Source organism: Mycteria americana, chromosome Z, assembly GCF_035582795.1.
Source record: "Mycteria americana isolate JAX WOST 10 ecotype Jacksonville Zoo and Gardens chromosome Z, USCA_MyAme_1.0, whole genome shotgun sequence".
Classification (NCBI taxonomy): domain Eukaryota; kingdom Metazoa; phylum Chordata; class Aves; order Ciconiiformes; family Ciconiidae; genus Mycteria; species Mycteria americana.
Window position 1 is genome coordinate 18,680,999 of NC_134396.1, and position 19,921 is coordinate 18,700,919.

Sequence of the window (19,921 nt, forward strand, 5' to 3'; positions counted from 1 at the left end):
AACTTAGTTTTCTCAAACAAATGAAGGTAAGTGGCAGGCACTAGGTATAATATTCCATGGAAGCATCATATTTTCTAACTAAACTGTGAAATGTGCATTTGTCCCTGAAATGGGATAATTATATGCACACATTTGTAAACTACATCCATTTGTTGGGTACTGCATAAAATACTGTGAATATGTCTGTGTTTAAACATTTAGGACACATAATGCTAGCATGCCCTCATTACTTAATATACAGATGTTTTATTTTAATGAAATAGTATGCTACAAACTTAACCGTGTTTGTGTTACTCAATAAGAAAATGGTTTTGTTTATGTTAAACTGTTGTACCCTTCAGTCAGTTAAAACAAACAAGCAAGCTAATAACATTTTTAGGTAGGTCTCTCCTAAATCTGAAAGAGTTTCTGTTTATCTTCTGCCATGACTGCAGAAAGCCTTAGCATGAGCAATTACCAAGGCTGAGTGTTTGTTCACTGCTGCAGTCCTAATAGAAAGCAGAGATGTCTGGAGTCATCAGAAAAAAAATTAATGTGTGGGCCTGACTCCTGTCAAATGATACAAGAAAAAATATTACAGACAGGGCAAATGAGGGATGTTTTAAAATCCCATAGATGAAGCAGCCTTTTCCAATGGTACCTGAAGAGGGCAGTCTTGAGAGCGGCCCAGTGTCTGGATCCCCCAGAACTGAGTGAGGGGACACCCTGGCTCTGCTCCTGACCAGCCCTCCTCTTCCCCTCTCCCAAAATAGCTCAAGAGAAAAAATACCCAGGCTTTTAAATGTAGTGTCTTGTTAGGAGGGTTTGTCACGTGCTGGTGTAAGGGAGGGAAGGACATGGGACTGAGTGGCCAGGGCAGTGGGAAGGGAGGGCAGGAGGGGGAAGGCTTCTGTCCTGTTCCTCCTTGGGTGGCAAGAAGCCTTCAAACTGGTTCGGCTGCTCCTGAAACTTCAGCCTTGGGGTTGCATGCAGGCCTCTTTCTTCTACTAGATGCTTTTGTTTTGGGTGCAAAAGGGGCTACTCATCATTTTGATCAAAGGAGGTCAGTGGGTACAGGAGTCTATAAGATGTATGAGAGTTTTAGGAACAGATCTCAGCTTTGGCTGCCTGTAAAGGCCATGACACGACTGGTACGAGACCAGCCTTGCTCCACTTCAGATCAAAGCTTTGCAATCTGCTCCCCATCTTATTTCTACTCCCAGATAATTGGGGACAAGCGCAGCAGGACACTGTCTGTCTGACACATCTAAATAAATTCTTAACGTGGAGATTCCTCTTCAAAGCATTCCCCCTTTACCCTCCCCAGCGGTTATGTTTTGCAGATGGAAGGAAGCCATTTTGTTTTCACAACTTCTGTCGTTACCGTTTGATTCTCCCCTGGGTATGTCTTTTTCCAGGATTACAGTAGCAGTAATGTTAGTTTTGGAAAGAGGAGAATGAGCTTCTCTGTTCTGGAAATCGAAGTAGTGCTTTATGCAACAAGGAGAGCCATGGTGCTGTGGCCCCTGTACTCTGGATTGAGCAGTGACTGGGAGACGTGGCACTGGCAGTGCTAAGATGAGCGTTTCCAGGTACAAGGCTATGCCCTAGAAAAACATTAATGGAAGACGCAGTTGTCGGCAGGGAGGAGTAAGTGATATCACAGAAACAAAGCCTAGCTCCTCCTGAGACCTGTCAAAATATTTGCTGTCTTGCAGAGCCATGCTCAGTGGCTGAGTTACTTATCCGGTGACTGTGGATGTCTCCCTTCCACGTCCTCATGTGCTGTGGGGATCGTCCACTTCTGCATCTGTTGGTGGTAGAGAGCAACTTCTCTTTGAAGGATCTTCCTGATTCTGTTCAGGTGAAGGGCATTCGAGGGTCTGCTCTGTTTACCCACCACTCACTGAGGTGTCACACCGCTCCTGCCTACACGAATAGCAGGCGTGTGCTGGTGAGTACATCAATACTTGTTATGAAAGCTGCAGTTATTCCTGACCTGCAGAGTGATTTCTCTGTGCCAGGGGAATCAAAGTTTCCCGTCACTTCGTGAACTGTCCACACACTTCTTGCATTTGCATGAAGGAAGATGGACCAGCACTTATGTGACAGTGCCGGTGGGCAGAGCGGCTCTCACAGCTGGGTGGAAGTATGTAGCGCGTCATGAGTCCTGCCAATGAGTTTGTGATCAGTCTCTTTGCATGTGGAAACTGCTAATGGTAATCCCATTCTGCCAGACAGTGTGTGAGGACACAGTGGGAACTGGTGGGGGGCTTTTGCCTTTTTTTTAAAAGGCTGTGTTTGGATAAGATTTTTTAAATTTTACTCATCATTTCAGTGGTCACCTGTAATGGAACAAAACATGGGACTGAGGGAGTGGCCCTGACACTGTTTTTATACATTTCTGGCTGGAGAACTTGTTGCTCTTTGGTTTGTTTACCAAAACACAGAGGCTTTGCAAATGCACCTTGGCAGAGGGAGTTTCCTGGTGAATAGCAGGCTTCCATCTGCGTTCATGTGGATTTAAAAGGAGTGTTTGGATGATGGGTACATTGCTGAACAAGGCTCCAGAAAGATGTCAACAAGTGTTGTACTGATTTATGTAAAGTCCAACAGTTAAATACCATGTTAAACATGTGAAGCATAACCTTAATGACTTTTTATGAGAGTTTTGGGCAAAAGTATGATGATATTATACTGATGATATTAACACATGCAAGAAAAGTATTCTTTGCAAGGATCCCAGCATTAACTGGTTCCTTAAGGTACAAATTTTATTCCAGCCCTGCAGTTTATAGATTGTGACTTCATTTCTCCCAACACTGTATTGAAATGTCTTGCCGTATCTTGAGATCTACTGCATCTCTCCACTGGGAGATTTTATTTGAATTTGAGAACTTACCTAGGAAAAATTAATGTTTCTAAATCATGAAACCATTCCCTGTAACTGTCATGGCCATTTCACTCTCTTGCGTTAATTTGGTAACTGTTCCTCCTTCGTTTTAGTATCAATATTGAGTTCTTCAGGAACTTTCTGCCCTGAACAGTTGTACAACTTCAGTGAGGATCTAGTTGTCTGTCAAGTGCTAGTTCAGTATTGTGCACTTTTCTTTTTCAGTCTTGGTCCTTATTACTGCAGATGTTATCGTCAGTATATCTAACTTCTGAGGGAGCACAGGAGAGGGAGAAAAGCAGAGGGGAAAAGAGTAGACGAAGGAAGGGGGATGCTTGTTTAGTGTGCTGTATGTCCACACCGGAAGACTTATTTCTCTGCTCTGCTTCCTGGAGGCACAGGTTCCATTCTGATGGATCTGTAGACCTTGATGTAAGGAAAAAAGGAAAACTATAATGCTTACCTGAAACTTTATTTTCTTTAAAGGATTAGTTTGCATCAACTAAGTCAGCTTAGTTAATCTTGCTAAAAAGTGGAAATTGACCTTTTAGTTTGAATTTGTTACTAGGTAGAACATAGCCTGTTTTGCAGAATGAGAAAATTAATTGAAGTATGCTTAAAATAATCTGCTATTTAGGAAAACACATCCTACTGGAAAATACAGGGCTTATGTACTATCATATGGCTTCACAAAAAGCAGTGATGTACAAGAAAAGTGACCAACCATATTAACAGATTTGGATACAAGTGACAAGCAGGTATTTCAGATTTAATTTTCCTTTGTGGCAGGTTTAACTCTTGTTCCGTTGCTTAACGGTGAGGAATTTGATTCGCTGTTACCTTTTGACTTTTCCAGCTGCACTCTTAATACTGCTCAATCTGTGCTATCCGTGGCTTCAGGCTATTCCAGACTGCAACACAGATGAGAAAGCAAACAACCCCTGCCATTCAAAACCAAACTAAAACAAAGCCCCTCTAAAAGAGTTTTCCTTGTCTTTTTTTCCCCTGCTGTGACATACATACTCTGTCTTGGGATTTGAGATATTCTTTATTCAAGTTTTATATACTGTTCCTACCCAGCAAACTTTAAAGGAGTAAGAGTTAATGCATGATTAATTGCCTTTGCTAGTTATGTGGGACTGAACTACATCTTTGTGGGATGTCAAAAGAAAACGAGTTTGCTTTATACCTTCAAAAAGGGGAATGATTTTGGTAAGGAGAACCTTACATCCAGTGCCTGGAAAATTTCCAGAAATATTTGAGAGGCAAAGAAGAATTTTTGAACAAAACCTTGGAATTCAAATGTTGTACAAAGCACACTTTCTATTAGTAATATGCATATACTTCCATTCCGTCTTCCTCTTTTGAGCATTTTATTCTTGCTCCTTCCCAAGCTGCTTTATTTTCTTTCCTTTCCTGGACCGTCACCCTTCTCTGTCTTTGTGGTCCTTAAAAAGAGGAAATGCAGATGATAGTGTTCTTGAACAAAAACTGGTGAGGTTTTTACAAGGTAATGTGCCAGCCTTCATCTGGTAGAGTTATGTCGTGATTGAGATTCTTTTGCTTAATTTGGGGTTTGCTTAGTTTTAAATACCAACATTGACTTCTGAAGGTACTCCAGGGTGTACGTTTTCAGCATGCCCTCAATTACTAGCAGTCAAACTAGCAGACAAACTTTACAGTATGGCACAGGACACTGGCATTCTACTGTTTAAAAGGAGTGGTTTGTTTACTTCTGGAAAATGTGGGAACTGTGAAGGAGCCAGTGTTGCAAAGTTGCTGTAATCAAAAGCCAATGAGACTCACTGTCAGGAAAAAAACCCAAACAAACATACACTACTGAAACAAAAGTTTTACAGATGGGCCTGGTGAGATTATTTTTAGACATGTAAATTGGTTGTGCGTTATCAGTAACGCTTTCTTTTACTTGAACTGCAACCAATGCTTTGCCAATTTTTCTGCTTAACCACTTAAAAATTAAATTAGGGTATCTTACAAATAATTCGTTTTCTGTCTAGAACTTTTGTTTTTAAGATCTACAGATATGAAATAAATAATTTAAAAAATAAAAGTTTATTTTTTTCAACAGTAGAGAAGCAATGCAATATGCTATCTGTTACACAGATTTATGGAGAAGATCATTGCAGGCTGCTGAGCATAGCTCTAGAAAATCATTATACAAATACAAGCAGTCTTTGTCAAGCTTTATGGATCACCTACTTTTAAAATAGGCCCCAAGAGCAGAAAAATTGCAGATTAAAGAATAGTGTACTCTGTGCTTCTATGTCTTGAGTTCTGTTGCTTCTGAAATCTGATTTTCCCAAAGCTCTGTAGAGATTACAAGCAGTAAACTGGCTGTATTTTGGTTGCTATGAACAAATGAAGAATTCAAAAATACAGAAACAAGAAAGCAGCAATTGATCCTGGTATTACACAGGAACATCTGTCTGGAGTTTCAAAGGCAGCTAGCTATCAGCTAAGGCAGATTTTCTGTCTGGCTGTGTAAGGATTGTGTGAGCTTGTTGTGTCTATATTGAAGCTGCTATTATTCTCCTGCTGTGAAATGACAGATGGACGTGCCTATCCTGAGAGATCTGCGACTTTTGGCTGACTTGTACTTTCTGAATCCATGCATAATAGAGCTTGCCCTAGTCCTTCAAGAGGGAAGAAAAACAAAAATAGAAAAAAAACCAACACAAATGAAACATATGGTGCCAGGCTGTATTGTGAAATCATCAAAAGTATATATCTATCTTCTTTTTGAAGACAGATAGGTTATTTTTCTGAAGGGGAGCTATCAGCTTTCTGTTTATATTTGTAAGGATGTAACATATCCACTGCATATGTATGTGTATAATTTCCTTTGCCTCAGATAAAACAAGTTATGGTACTATTCTAGAGTACTCACATAGACAACCAGTACTAAAACTTGGGATCCTGAAAAAAATAATGATGAAGGAAACTGAATTTATTGAGAGTTCGGGAGGGGACAGTGTATAATTAAGAAATAGATGTTTTGTTTTCTAATGACATGAATTAACATGTCATTAGAAATGTGTTAATTAGTTTTCTAATGACATGAGTTTGCTTTACTTTATATGTAGCATAAATGTATGTTCATTGGGGTAATAAATATATTTTATGTATCTGAAAACAGGGTTTTTCTGGCAAAATCTTATTAAAAACATTCATCTCTATTGAGCTCAGATAAATGCATTTTTGTCTTGAACTAAATGATCCTAGCATTAAAAAAGGAGAAGGAATTAGTGCTGCTTTTGGAACATCTATAGGAAAAGTAGTACTGAATTCATTGCGATCACTGTTATGAAGTAAAACTAGATGCTTTGTGTTTAGTGCAAACACTGGCATTTTTGCTTCTATGATGTTTCTTCTGCAAGTTTGTGAATTGTTAAAATCTGCTAAGGCAATCCATTAGTCAAGTATGCACCACTGTAACTGTTTAAACTGGGAGCTATAAACCATCCTTCTAGATTGAAGGATCTGTTTAAACAAAGTGTTTATTTAAGTCCTGTACAAACAAATACATAATGAAGAGCTATATGTTGTGGAAGGGGAAAACATGGAATGGGCTGTGGGTCAAGGCACCATTTTTCTTTTCCGGGATGTTTTGTTGTCATGTGAATAGTAGGTGCGTATTTTTAAATTACTAGAAAGACGGCTATTAATTTAGTTAAATATTTGGCTTTCCTTTCCTCATGCTGTGCTTTAGACAGGTGTGTTACAGCTCATCTCTGTGTTACCTTTAGTTCTGTACAGAATAGTTGAAGGAACCGGATGAGGCAGTGTGATGCATATCTATTACATGGACACACACGGACACACAGCGATGTATCAGTGGAAGCACGTTGCGCCCGAACAAAGGATCAGTCAGGGTCAGCCAGTCAGTATGCGTCTCTTTTTTTCTTACACTAGTAAGACACTGTCCAATCTAATTCCTTCAACTGCCATGTTCTGTGAAAGTGATTTCTTTCTGCTAATACATAACTTTAAAAATCAAAAAGAATTTGTTCAATTCAGTGCAGTGTATTTGAAGTTCAGTATAGGTATTACAACCTTGATCCTGTTCACTAGAATTTTGATCCAAAGCCCAATGGAAGGATTCCTGCTTACCTAAATTGGTGTTTGCCAGTGTGGATGAAGAATCCTTGCCAGCTGTGTTTCTGAATGACTCTAAGACGTCACGGTAAAGGCATGGTTGATTTCCGCAAAGTCTTTGTTGAAAGATAAGGTATAAATAGTTACTGCTGGCAAAAAAACATTTCAAATTCCGAATTTAGTTAATGAAACGTGGACATTTGTCAGGACTAAGGGATAAGAAATATGCTGATCCAGTCCTCCTCCATCGATGTGTGTTACGGTGTCTCTCTAGAATGCTAATTTTCAGTTCAGTTCTTCTAACTGGGTTTTGGGTAACTCTTTAACTGCTCTAGTGCTCTACTGTCTGATGAGTTACGTCACTGTATTGCCAGCATACAGAAGATGTGAGGCCTTCTACTTGCTTGAGTCCCATATATGCATTGAACACAGGAAACTGAAATTGTGCAGTAACTCTGCGCAAGTGATATCACAGGCCTGAAGCTAATCAAGCTAAATGAGGAAGTATAGATATTTTACTGATTAATGGGTAGTGGTAAAGCGAGTGACTCTACTATTGTAGTTTCTGGGCTACAGGTAGGTTTGAAGCTACAATGTATGTGTTAACCTAACTCAGCATCTGTAGTGGCAGCTAGCATTGATGGAGAATGGAACCAGAGTGCATAAATGCTGGAAATTATCTGTGTTGACTAAACTGGGGACATAGTTTTTGATGGCTGTCTCTTGCTCTTGGTTTTCTTTCTCTTTAAAAACTTCATTTTCTTTAATTTTTCTTCTGTTAAGGAAAAAAAAAAAGAGAAGCACCTTTTGATGTGCCTTGAAGGCTACATAGGTTAGTGTGACCAATATTTAAATTAGTGCACATATGATAGGGTTGTTTCTGGCAGTACCAGCAGGCTGCTTTAACTGATCAGTGCATACACCACATATTACTGGAGTAATGTCTTCATGTGCTGAGTCCAGTGTTCAGCCTACCTTGTAGGTAACCTGATTTAGGTAGGTAACCTGAAGTAAATTACCATTTACTTCAAGGCAAGTACAGAAAAAAAGATTGCCTTCTTGCTATTCCTGCTGCATCCTCTGTGTCCCGACAGGCTGTCAGAATGGCTTGTGTCTCCTGTCCCTGACAGGGTGAGCTGCGTCCCAGTCTCATGGAGAATTTCTTAACTACAGGCCTTTTTAGGCACTCAAGTTTTGGGAAAACTTGCCTGGAAAGAGACAGTGCTGACTGCAATTGAGAGCTAACAGGGGATTTCCATTAGCACGACAGCCTCCTGCTATAGCAATAAGGAGTGCCTCAGACCAGAGCGATGGAGACACTGGCTTCCTGTGCTTTCCCAGCAGTGCAGCTGAAGGCAATACCTGAGCAGGCCCCTGCTTACCAAACCTGGCCAAAGTGGTTTACTAAGTTGTTCAAAAGTGCATTGGTAAACATATGTTGAACCAGTCTGTTTTATTGCCCCTCAACAGGCTTTTGAAGGTGAGCAATAAGGTTAGTGGCTTAGGCTATTTTTTTCCTACTATCTTTTTTTTTTTTTTTTAAAACATTTGAACCACTGATATCCCCTCAGGCAGCAAACTAGTGAAATTTTTTTATCTAGATGGTCAGGAGTCACCCTTAGTAAAGTCCACTTCTCATCATTTTCCTCTCTGTCCTCTCCAGAGACCTCAGCATATTATTTAAGCTCCTGTGTGATTAACATATCTTCCTCTTTCACTGATTTTAATAGCTTACTGTGCTCAGGTACGAACTGGGAGGTTGCTCAACCGAAAAGTTGGCATTATCCTTCTCTTTGTCAGGGACTCTTTAGCCTGACTCTTCAGAGAGTCTTTGGGAGGACAGGAGGAGATTCTTCAGAGGACTGGGGAAGGGCAAATGTAAAACTACACTCCCCTCTTTCTTTCTTTTTCTTTCTTTCTTTCTTTCTTTTTCTTTCTTTCTTTCTTTTTCTTTCTTTCTTTCTTTTTCTTTCTTTCTTTCTTTTTCTTTCTTTCTTTCTTTTTCTTTCTTTCTTTCTTTTTCTTTCTTTCTTTCTTTTTCTTTCTTTCTTTCTTTTTCTTTCTTTCTTTCTTTATATATATATATATATATATATATATTTATATATTTTAAAGGTGCAGGGGAAAATGAAGGGAATTGTAAGCCAGTCAATAAAATCTTAAAGAGGAAAGGAATTATAAGCCAGTCAATGAAACCTTAATCCCCACACATTTTTTTAACAAGTTATTAAACAGTTGCTTTATAAGTACCTCTGGGATAATAAAGTTGATAAGCAACCAGGATGGATTTATCAAGATCAAACTGTGTTGGACAATTTTAATTTCCTTCCTTGGCAGTATAGCTAGCCTAGAAGATAAAAGATGAGTGGTGGATAGATGAGGTATCTTGACTTTGCTATTTTTTTTCATGCAATGACTGCATGTGATATTCTTGACTCTGTCTCACACATCATTCATAGAAAATGGCTGGGGAGCTCCACATGGAATCGTTGTACAGTGAACACACAAGTGGTTGAGAAGAGGTCTCCAAAGTGTCGTTAATGGCTCACTGACAACTGAGAGGGCATTTCAGATAGGTCTAGTGTATCTTCTGTTTGGTTTTGTTCTGTATTTTTATTACGTTGCTTTAGCATGTTGAGATTCAAGACATGTTCAAAGTGATGACAGTAAATGACTTTGAAGCTGTGGTCTGCAGACCCACTACTTGCTTATAAGGAGTCATGAAGTCACTAACAAAAGCAAGCCTAAATTCACTACACAGGGTCCTATCCCTCCACTGGAAAATTTGAAGGGGTTCACATGTGGGAAAAAGGTTGGTTGAAAAGCAGTTGTTTTGACAATTTGGAGAGACAGTCCAAACACAATGAGCTGAAATTCCAAAAGGTGAGCACAACTTGCTATGTTTTACATATGTTTTGAAAGAGGAATAAAAGCTAAAGTAGTCTAGCCAACGAAAACCTGGGGTTTATAGTCAAAGGACAAATATTCTCTGAGGTGTATGAACAAGGAATGTCACATATAAGGGGACATAGCTGTTATTCTCTGCTCAGCACTGATGAGGTCTCAGGTGGAGGACTGTATACAACAGCTATAATAAAGTACTTTGATAACATGACCTGCAAGAAAACTTTGAAGGAAGTGACTTTGTTTTGTCTCATAGGAAAAAAACAAGGGTTGTGGGAGAGACATCTCATGATAAGTGAAAAGCTTTATAGGAGATACTGTCTTCCGTTAGAGGAGGTCAGAAAACAAGTAGTGTGACTTGGGAAGGATAATAGAAGAATAAGAACTGTCTTAGGTATGCAGGTTTCTGTGGCAGCTGCCTCATACCCTTCATCAATTATGTGATTTAGCCTTCTACATATTCACAGTAACTCGTTTGTGTGCACAGTTAGGCACTGATACAGATGATTAAAGATCTTGTTGAATAGCTTTTGAGATCAGAGGATTCTAGAAACAGGTTAGACACAAAAAAGTCTCAATGAAGATCTAACTACGTGCTTATATCTCACAGTAGGAATTAGATAAGATGATCTTTTGAAATCTCTTCTAGCTCCTCCTATAGTTTTACTAGTATAGGAACAACTTGAGTTAAGGGAAACTAACTGGCTCTTGAAACAAGGTGTAGCTCCACAGGAATGAGCATTCATGTGGAAAATCTTACGCCAGAGAGCAGTAAGGTGGTATATTTTTTCAGCGGACTTGCTTGTGACCAGAACCAACAGGAAGATATTAGTAATCATGGCAGTAGAGTTAACTCTGTCTAAAAAAGACAGAGGCATTCTCAGCCATTTGGGTCAATCTGTAAGTTTTGTTTCCCCTTAACTGTCCTTAATAACTAAAGTGGTTGTGTCAAAACTGTTGTCCTCTTGATTTCATTTTGGTTTACTAGAAGGAACAGGTTCTCATATGTCACCTAACTGGGGATCAGGGAATCTCAGTTGCTACAGGCATCCAAGTAACTCTAGTTTTCTAGGCTGAAGTGTTATTGTCATTCCTGATGGCTATTGAGCATAGCAGCAAATAGAATTTGGGCAGCAAATTTTGTCCAAAAGAACCAAATACTATTTCATGACAAACAGGTGATGAGAAAATTAAATCTTGGTCGGTTTGTTGTTTTCCGCATAGAAAAGATACCAGATTTAATATCACCCTTATTTTTAGAATAAGTTGTGAAAAATTCCTCTGTATCTAATTCTTCTTGCATTATCACTTATCCAATAAGTATCATAACACTAAAAAATAAACAAACAAACAAACCCCTAAAACATGCACCCAAACCACCCCATTCCTGTGTAGCTGGATTTGATTGGTGAGTTTACAGACTTCCAGATAAATGTGAAGGGACTCTAGATCTTGATGGAAATTTAATAGTTAACCAAACGAAAAGTAGCATTTAAGACACAAAGGAAACAGAAATCTTGGCCTAATGACTTTTCACTCCTTATACTGGGCAGGATCTATGTACCGCACTGGGGCATTCCTCAGATACAGGGTCCACCTATCTAGTCTTGATTTCCACTGAATTAGAAAAGCTTTCTAAAAGTGGACCAACATTTAACCTCTTTGTAGAATACAGCCTTGGCTTTTAAATCTGGTTGTACCTAATTTGTTTTCCTATTTGAGAGTGGGCTGTGGATCATGGCTTGTTTCCCAGGAGCAAATGAAATCACACATATGAGAGAGGTAAAATAATTTTTCTCATTTGTAATTTCTGTTTCTCACAATAATTATACATGACTCTGTCCAAATCCGTTGTGTCTTACATTATATCATGCTGTTTGCAGAAATGGTGATTAATGCTGTTTGTGAACTGGGAGGGGAATAAGAGTCTAATGTCTGCATACATTTTGTGCCTCTTGGTTTGTCTGCCTTCATCTGGTATTTGGCATGTCCTCCAGTATTTCATGAGAACAGAAGAATAGCCATGTGCTAGTCAGGCCAAATGTCCATTTAGTTCCATACTCTCTCCAAAGGCAGCTAGTAAAGATGCTTGGGGAGAAAAATGTCAGAAATGCATGAAGTATATATAATGATTCTTTCCCATGGTTAGGTCCCCTAATTAGTGGTTTAGGGATCTCCTTAGCTAAAGGTTGCACCCAAGAATTTGTGTTTTAAATAACCAGCAGTGGATCTGTTATCCAAGAATTTAGTTCTCTTTTGAGGCTATTTGTGCTTATGTGTGTCCAATGTCTTGCTGCAATGATTCCATAACTCAAGTATACATTGTGAAGAAAAAGCATTTCATCAGTTGGTACAGATCTACCATTTAGTGAGCTGCCCACTAGTTTTTGTTGCGAGAAGGGGTTCCTTGTTGACTTTTCCACACATCAGTCATTCTGCCAGCCTCTGTGCTCTTCCCCTTGGTGATTTTTCTTCTTTGCTGAAGAATTCCAGTTGTTTTGGTCTTGGAAGGTTTGACAGTGCTCTGATGGAAGAATCAGTCTCACGACACTGTGAAAGCACCGCCATCCACTTTAGTGGCCAATGCATGGAATTTTTTTACTTTGCTACCAGTAAAACTGAGTTAAGATTTCTTTAATTAACCAAGGTTCTGTGGAGACCTGTTAATGCCTATGTTAATACATTATGGGTTAGATGACATGTATAAATTAAGGAGGAACCAGATTGTAGTTCTGAAAATGATGATAATTTCCACAAGTAGTATATTACTGAAGTTCCTCCCTTTGTATGCTGTACATAGTCATTAATGGTGGCTACTGTTATTTGATGAAAGATAATTTCCATAGGCATTTTTGTTGCTAAAAGCACTTGTAATAGCTCTACTTTTATGGTTTCTCCTTGTATTTTTACACAAAAATTTGAGAATAATGAAGGCAATCTTCTTATAGCATCTTACTTTGTTTGAGAAACATGTTGATGAACAGCTGGCGGGGCTGAGAAACAAGATGTTATGTAAAATTTCAGTTAAATAGGAACAAAATTACTTTAGAATTTAAAATAACAAACACTTGGTTTTGGTTCCAAAGAAAATAATCTGATTACCTGATTGTGAATTGGATCTGAACTGTGACCCAATCTGTTGAGCCTGTAAGCAGATTCCCTCCAAGTGCCCTGGCAGACCAGGTGTACCTCTCTCTTTGCCTATCAGCCAACCATATGTACCTGTCTATGGTTTATCAAATGCTCTGTTACTCCCCTTTTGGCTATGCTGCACCTTTATGGCCTTGCACAAAGGAGTCAGGGTATATTTGGCGTACAGTAGTGGAAAGGACAGTATGGGTATAGCATTGTGGCATGTTTGGGACATACAGTAGTGCTATGCGCTGCGGAGGGTTAGGGAGCAGTGACTAGTGGGAAGGGCTGGGCATTGCAGTGCCGCTAAACACGAGCGTGACGAGCACGAAGTGGTGGATGGTGGTACAAGTTCAGCAGGGAGGCTGGTGGCACGTGGGCTGGCAAAGAAAGTGTCCGAGTCCCGTTCAGTTGTTCACTCCTGTATTAGGAGGAAACTGCATCATTCTGTGGTATTAGGGGTTTAGGAGCACGCATAGCACATAGCCCTTCCTCCCAGCAAGTGTCTTTCATGCAGGCTTGTTACAAGGTGTTGTCCTCCCCTAGCTGTTAGGCTTCTGGGCTGGGATCTGTAGGTGCTTCTTTCTCTATGTAATTTTTTTGTTCAGTTGATTGATTTCAGCCATCAACAGAAAGGCAGACTTCTCAAAGCTAACAGGGTACCTCTATTTTACAAAAATAGGTGGCCAGTTGGAGGAGGGACTGTAAAACATCCTGTCAGAAGTCTTGGTCAACTGTGAAGCACAAATCTGACCAAAATCAGCTTCATTAGTAGCAGAGCTCATGGAATTACTTGCTTTAATTAGTTTTCCGTAGCTGAGGAATTCTTTACCATATAAGGGTTTATTTCAGATGCAAGTTTTCCATTAGCAGACAAACACTATAAATTTTAATTAAAATATTTCAGACTTCACGCCTCCAAAAGTCAACGAAATAGCTCTCTCTGTGTGATTTCTTCATATATTGTATTAGGAGCCGTAGTGGTGAGAAGGATTTAATGGATGACTCGTCTGTCCTTACTGCTTGCTAGGTTGCATGGAGGATACGATGTATGTACAGTTTGCAACTCCATGCTAGAAGTTGCCAGTTTGTGCTAGACCATGTCATCGTCTACTACATGTTATTTGGAGCTGCATACTTAGAAGAACTTGAACTGGGGAAAGGAAAGACTCCGCTGGAGAACAGAATAAAGACCAGGTTGGCAGGTGAAAGGTGGGGCCAATATGTGGCCTGCTATGAAATACCAAACTTAAAACTACGGGAAAATGTTTTATGGGTCTTTCCTCTGCACATTTGTCAAGGTAGTTCTGAGTTACAGAAGTCAAAAGCAAACCACAGGTTTTGGCAGGTCGGCTAATGCTTTCTAGCCCAGTGATCATAAATGATGACTTAAAACATGTTTTTTTAAAATAAATTGCTTGTACTATTATCTAATAACTCATGTTTAAGTTAGATTATTACAATCCCTTAGCTCTTCTCTATTTTAAATTGTAAAATGTCCCTTTTCTTTAGCAACAGAGAATTCTGACTGGCAAGGTTGATAAGCCCAATAGATCAAATTTAGTGTAGTACTAAAACTGTATTTAAGTATTTTTAGTGTTTCAAAATTAAAGTGTTCTATAGTAGCCAGTAATAGGTTAAAGTTATTCCCACTGACACAAGCAGGAGGAGTTGAATTAAACCAGTGTTTAACGCTTTTAAAAATTTTGCTTAGAATGTACAACATTTTTTTTGTTGCTTTAGTGATTTTTTTGTTTGTTTGTTTGTTTCATAGCCAAGTGATTTCATATTATAATTTTATATTTGCTTTGCTGTTGATAAATACCAGTCAAAGAGCAGTGGTTTGTTTAGAGCAGGGCTTTTAATGCAAAGATCATCACTGAGTCTTTTTGATGCAATTTTGCAAATACTTGATTCTTATTCTTTCCTTCAGACTCAACATTACATTTTAGTGGTGGAGTGTGGCTGTTAAAAGTACATGCTATTGTCTTGCATACTGTGCTTTAAAGAGGATCAGAGAACTTCTCAATTTTTTCTGACCATGTGACACTTTTGGAGAAGTCTGGTAATGAGAGAAGAGGAGAGGACATGGGAATTAATTGTGTAAAAGGCTCAAGAGATCATCTTGCTGCAATGAATGTGAAGCAGAGAGCTTCCTTTGGACTATTTGGGTAAGGTTGTACCCTGTTCTGCTCCTCAGTGCCCATGACTGAAGTTTATGATGCGTGGTAGATGCCTTTAGGCACAGAATGAGCAGCCAGCTTTTCATTAATTTGTAACAGAGAGACTGGGGGAACGTTGTTCCATGCCATGGAGAGCTTGTAGTGAATTCCTTCAGTGTTAAGCAAGCTAAAAATAATACTCTAGAAAACGTATGTTTTAGCCAAACCCTTTATTTTCTGAACATCCATTTGAACGGGTTAAAACTATGCTATGAAAGTAAAAAGAGCAAGAAGTATCCTCCCACTGTTTATTGTAATCTTGAAACTATTAAGCTGTTGAATACTTTTAAGTAAAGATTTTAAATTGGTCAGTAATACTTATATAGGAATGATTTGGGGAATTTGTCTATTTGGGTAATTTAAAGATTCTGTTAGAAAACTCATATGGTTTTGTAAGCTCTTCGTATCCTTGTAACTATTTTTACATCCCCTTCCCTCTTGTTGATTCTGCGAGGGGACTGGTTTGGATGAGCTAGCCCATCTGTCTGTGAATAGATGAGTTGCTGAATCCAGCACCTCCCAGTAGGCAGAGCTAAGGAAGAATTGCACACTAGGTAAAACCAGTTTCCTTAGCTGCTGTTTGGAGGCATAAAGTTTCAAGAAATTTTAATTTCCGCAGGAAGGGGAATAAAGATAAGAGCCATCGGTACGTCCCTTTAAAAACCGTGGTGGAATGGGTCATGGAGGGAGAGTTGCCAGCATGGGGAGAGAGAACAACTGTGAGGGAGAAGAGATGTTGTAGCTAAGGGGCCAAACACAGCTGAGGGAGGCTGGTTGCAAGGCAAAAGGAAGGCTTCCAAAAAGCAAGCAGTGACTTGCAAGCGGGGCATCTTGGCCATGCCCAGATTTCTTGATCTGGTCCTCAGGTACATTCAAGTATGGGGGGAACCAGAGGCAGCAAGCTGTCTGCATGGGCTTTAATATTGCTGTGAAAATAGAATGTGTTTATATTATTTTTAAAGTAAATTTAAAAAATGTAGGTCTGTATGTCTCTTCCTTGCTTCAGAGAGCAAAGATGTTAAAATGCTGGATGAAGCTGCATAGGTGTGTTCCAGCTACTGCATCTCCTGAGGAGCAAATGGTCCATGGCAAGGATGTTCAGGGGAAGAAACCTGCCCCCCGTGAAGGTTTCACACTTTTCTCACTCAGGAGGGAGGCCTGGACTGGAGCCCTTTTCCTGCAGATAAATGACTGCACTCTTTTTTTTTTTTTGCAAAGGAGAAAAAAAAAAAAAAGGAATTACTGAAGTATTAAGATGCTGTTCTGCTCCCCATCTGAGTGGTAACCAAATCATTAGAGCACTTGGCTGTGAAGGTGCATTTCTGTCCCTGCTGCAAGGTGGTTCAAATTGTTCCACCCTTTGTGGCCAGAGGGACTGGAGCTGGCAGGTCACCAGCATGGAGCCACCCTCTGTGGTCCCACCGAAGCTGTGCCACTGCACAGTTGGGAACGCAGCCCTCTCTGTGTGGTGGGGAGAGGGAGGTTGGCCCTGACCTCGTTATTTAGCTCGTAGTGCTCAAGAAGAGTGTGGAGATTTCATCTCTGTTCCAGAGACCGTTCTTAGGGCCTTAAACAGTGAACAGTTGCAAACCTCTCTGTGGATCTCATCTTGGTTTAGACATTTGGTTTTTCTATTTGTATTGGTGGGGGATGGGAAATAGCTTCAAGCTGACCTAGTATCACTAATTTAACCTGGTATGTGTGTGTCCCTGAAAGAGTATGCAGTAGCTGCAAGTATTCTGTTTTTAAACCAGTTTTACTGTGCTAGCCTAGTTCCTTAGGGCAAAGCATACTTTTGAAATCACTCTGGTGGCTGGCTGTGATTGGTTTTGGTGGCTGCGGTATAGTTTGTGTGTCTGTGAATTCATGAAGAAAGAAAATGAATATACTAAGTGCGAGGTTAAACTGCATAACCTATAAAATGAACTATATGCACATCAGTACATCTCAGCCAGATGGATTTTTGTGGTGTGGAGGTCTGTGAATAGAGCTGCTGTCACTCACATGGGTGAGGGTCTGGCAAACATAACTCCTTAACTTTTTTTGGGGGTAATACTCAGAAATAACAAAGATGCATTTATCAGAAAAACCCTTCCTTAAAATTCAAACGGGAAACAAATGGAAATCCCATTAACATTGTGTTGAACCAGGAAAATACCTTAATTTACAGATATCCTTTTGCCTGAATGCAGGAATGTGTTTGTTTTGTAAAAGAGGGTGGAATTATTGAACTTAAAAGCCGTTTGGGGCAATGTAAATATATTACTTACCCAAAACACTTAAGCGAAGGAAGTGTGCCCTTCATGCTTTCCCTTAGGAATTAATGCTTTGCTTTGAGTGGTAGTAATTTACACAACCTATAAATACAATAAGTAATGTAAACTATAAGGGACTAAAGGTATTTTTTTTTCTTCCTTCCTCTTTTAAGGAGCGTCTTTCATCTCTTCACTGCTCATAGCCTCATTAGGAAAGAGAGCTGTATTCTACTATATTCAAAAGCACTAGTAGGAATTTCATGTTTTCTCACACTTAGGCAATAGCATTAACTATCTGTTCCTACTGTTTATTATTTATGTTAATGGTGGCTTTAATGTCATACTTGATCGCTGCATAAATATGGCATAGAAAGTTGCCATGAAAGCTTTTTCATTTGTTTGTTTGCTTTGTTTTTGTTTTGTAGGAATACTGAAAATGTAGTTTGGCCTCATGGTTGGCCTCACAGCTTTCCTGTGCAAATCTCAAAGTAGTTTTGTTTTTCTGCTGAAAGCATTAAGCGTAATTATTATCTTGTGCTGAGTTTTATAACAAGGACTTTTGTTTTATAAACTAGACAAAAGCATTCAGTTTGTTTTATACAGGCATTCACAAAATGGGGAATTAAAGAGAAGGTTTGTTGCTCTTCTGAGTAATTAAAGCATCTTCTTCCACCTCCACTGCTTTTTTCCTTCCCATTTTAGGTTTTTTAATAATTTGTCTAAATACTAACTTAGGATGTTTCTACTTCAGATCATCTATGCCACAAATTGAAAAATATTAGTCCAAAGTTAATGTTTAAAAGAAGTTTTGAACAAGGTTGTCCTTCCATACAGGCAGAAAAATGGGAGTTGCATCCCTAGCAGGCTAAGACAAGATTCCTGAAGAAATGGAGGTTTTTCATAAAGCTGAAAGGGAAAAAAAAAAAAAATTGCTGCCTATGGTAAGACTGTTAGTGTGGAGGTGAGGAGTTGTTTGGCCACAGACTCTTTAGTACTTCAGCTTAGATTTTACCTGGCTGAAAGGTGTTTTTTGCCTTTGCATCCAGCCAGTTTATTGCTATTGAGGAGCGCTTTGGCTTGTCCATGTAGTGTTGGATCACTGTCCAGGTGTGAAGATCCAGAATATCTTCCAGGTTAAATGTGTTGTTCTGTGATTACAGAGGATACACTTTACCTTCATCTTCAAATAGTGCCTGTTGGGCTGTTCATTTTTTTTCACTCTTCAGAGGTTTCTTGTCTTGGCATTCAGTTCTTTGAATGTGAGCAAGCATTAAACAAAACTCTAAAAAATTCTCAATAACCAGGACTTCGCCTTTCAACAAGTGAGACCCTGGTGCTGGAATGAAGTCTTTGACCAAAAAAGGCAGACCTAGAGTAGCAGGGTTCTTGAATGTTAATCATTTCATTGTTCAGTGGTAGGTAGTTAAAAAGATTAGATAAGTTAAAGCTTTAAATGAACTAAAAGAAATTCACTACTAAGAATTTTGACTGCAATGCTATGATAAACCTGAAAGTCATAAATACTTACTTTAATGGGGAACCTACTTTTTGTAGCCTAACATTCAACTTTGGTTTTAAATAAATGTAAATTTTCCATAAACTCCACAGTGCTTCTGATTTTGAAGCTGCAGAAAGAGGTTTCTATTTTCCTTGTTCAATAGCAGTAGCTGCCTCTGAATTTCATTCTTGCTAGCTGATAATTGTAGGCAACATATTTTAACAGGCCAAATGTGATATGCATCTTAATATTACTCAAAAACGTGAAAAAAAATACCAAGTGTGACTAAAGACTATGTGAAACTAAGTCCTTGGCCTCACAGGTTCCTTATCGCTGGTCCATGTAATCTTTAATATTGTCAAAAGGAATGATTGAGGCAACCAAACTGACGAGGAAGAAGCTTCCCTGATCAGGCTGTTAAAACCCCATATAAGTGTTTTTGCAGCTTGGTTATAGTGTGATCGTGGAAGGATTATATATTATTTAGGAAGAAAATAATGTTGATGATTAGAGAAAATGAAGTAGCATTTGGTTAATTCGTCTTTGATTCTAGTCATTAAAAAAAATATTTGTTTCGGGAGCAAGATGCTTTTGATTGTCTCTACAGGAAGCCATTATGCTAGGCACAAAGGTTTGAGAGCCAAGCTTAATAGCTATGTATGCTGTCATCCAAACTTGTTTTGTCTTTCATTAAAAGCAAACTGTTCGGGCTGTAGGAATAAAAGAAAAAAAAACAACCTCTTGTTATAGACATACAAGCTTTTAGAAGTATTTGTAAACTTGAGAACATGCTTCACAGGTAACTAACTATACATGTACTATGACATGTAACCTTATATAAGATATATTAATTCACATTAATATTCGAGAGAAATGTTACAAGTGCCTGGAAGATACACCCAGAAATTAACAGTATTTAACA

The 19,921-nt window shown here is 39.0% G+C and overlaps 1 protein-coding gene across 6 annotated transcripts in view; it reads left to right on the forward strand.

The window, feature by feature from the left end:
- Positions 1-19,921, forward strand: part of LHFPL2 (LHFPL tetraspan subfamily member 2) — a 124,106-nt gene that overhangs the window by 28,110 nt on the left and 76,075 nt on the right. The window lies entirely within an intron of this gene.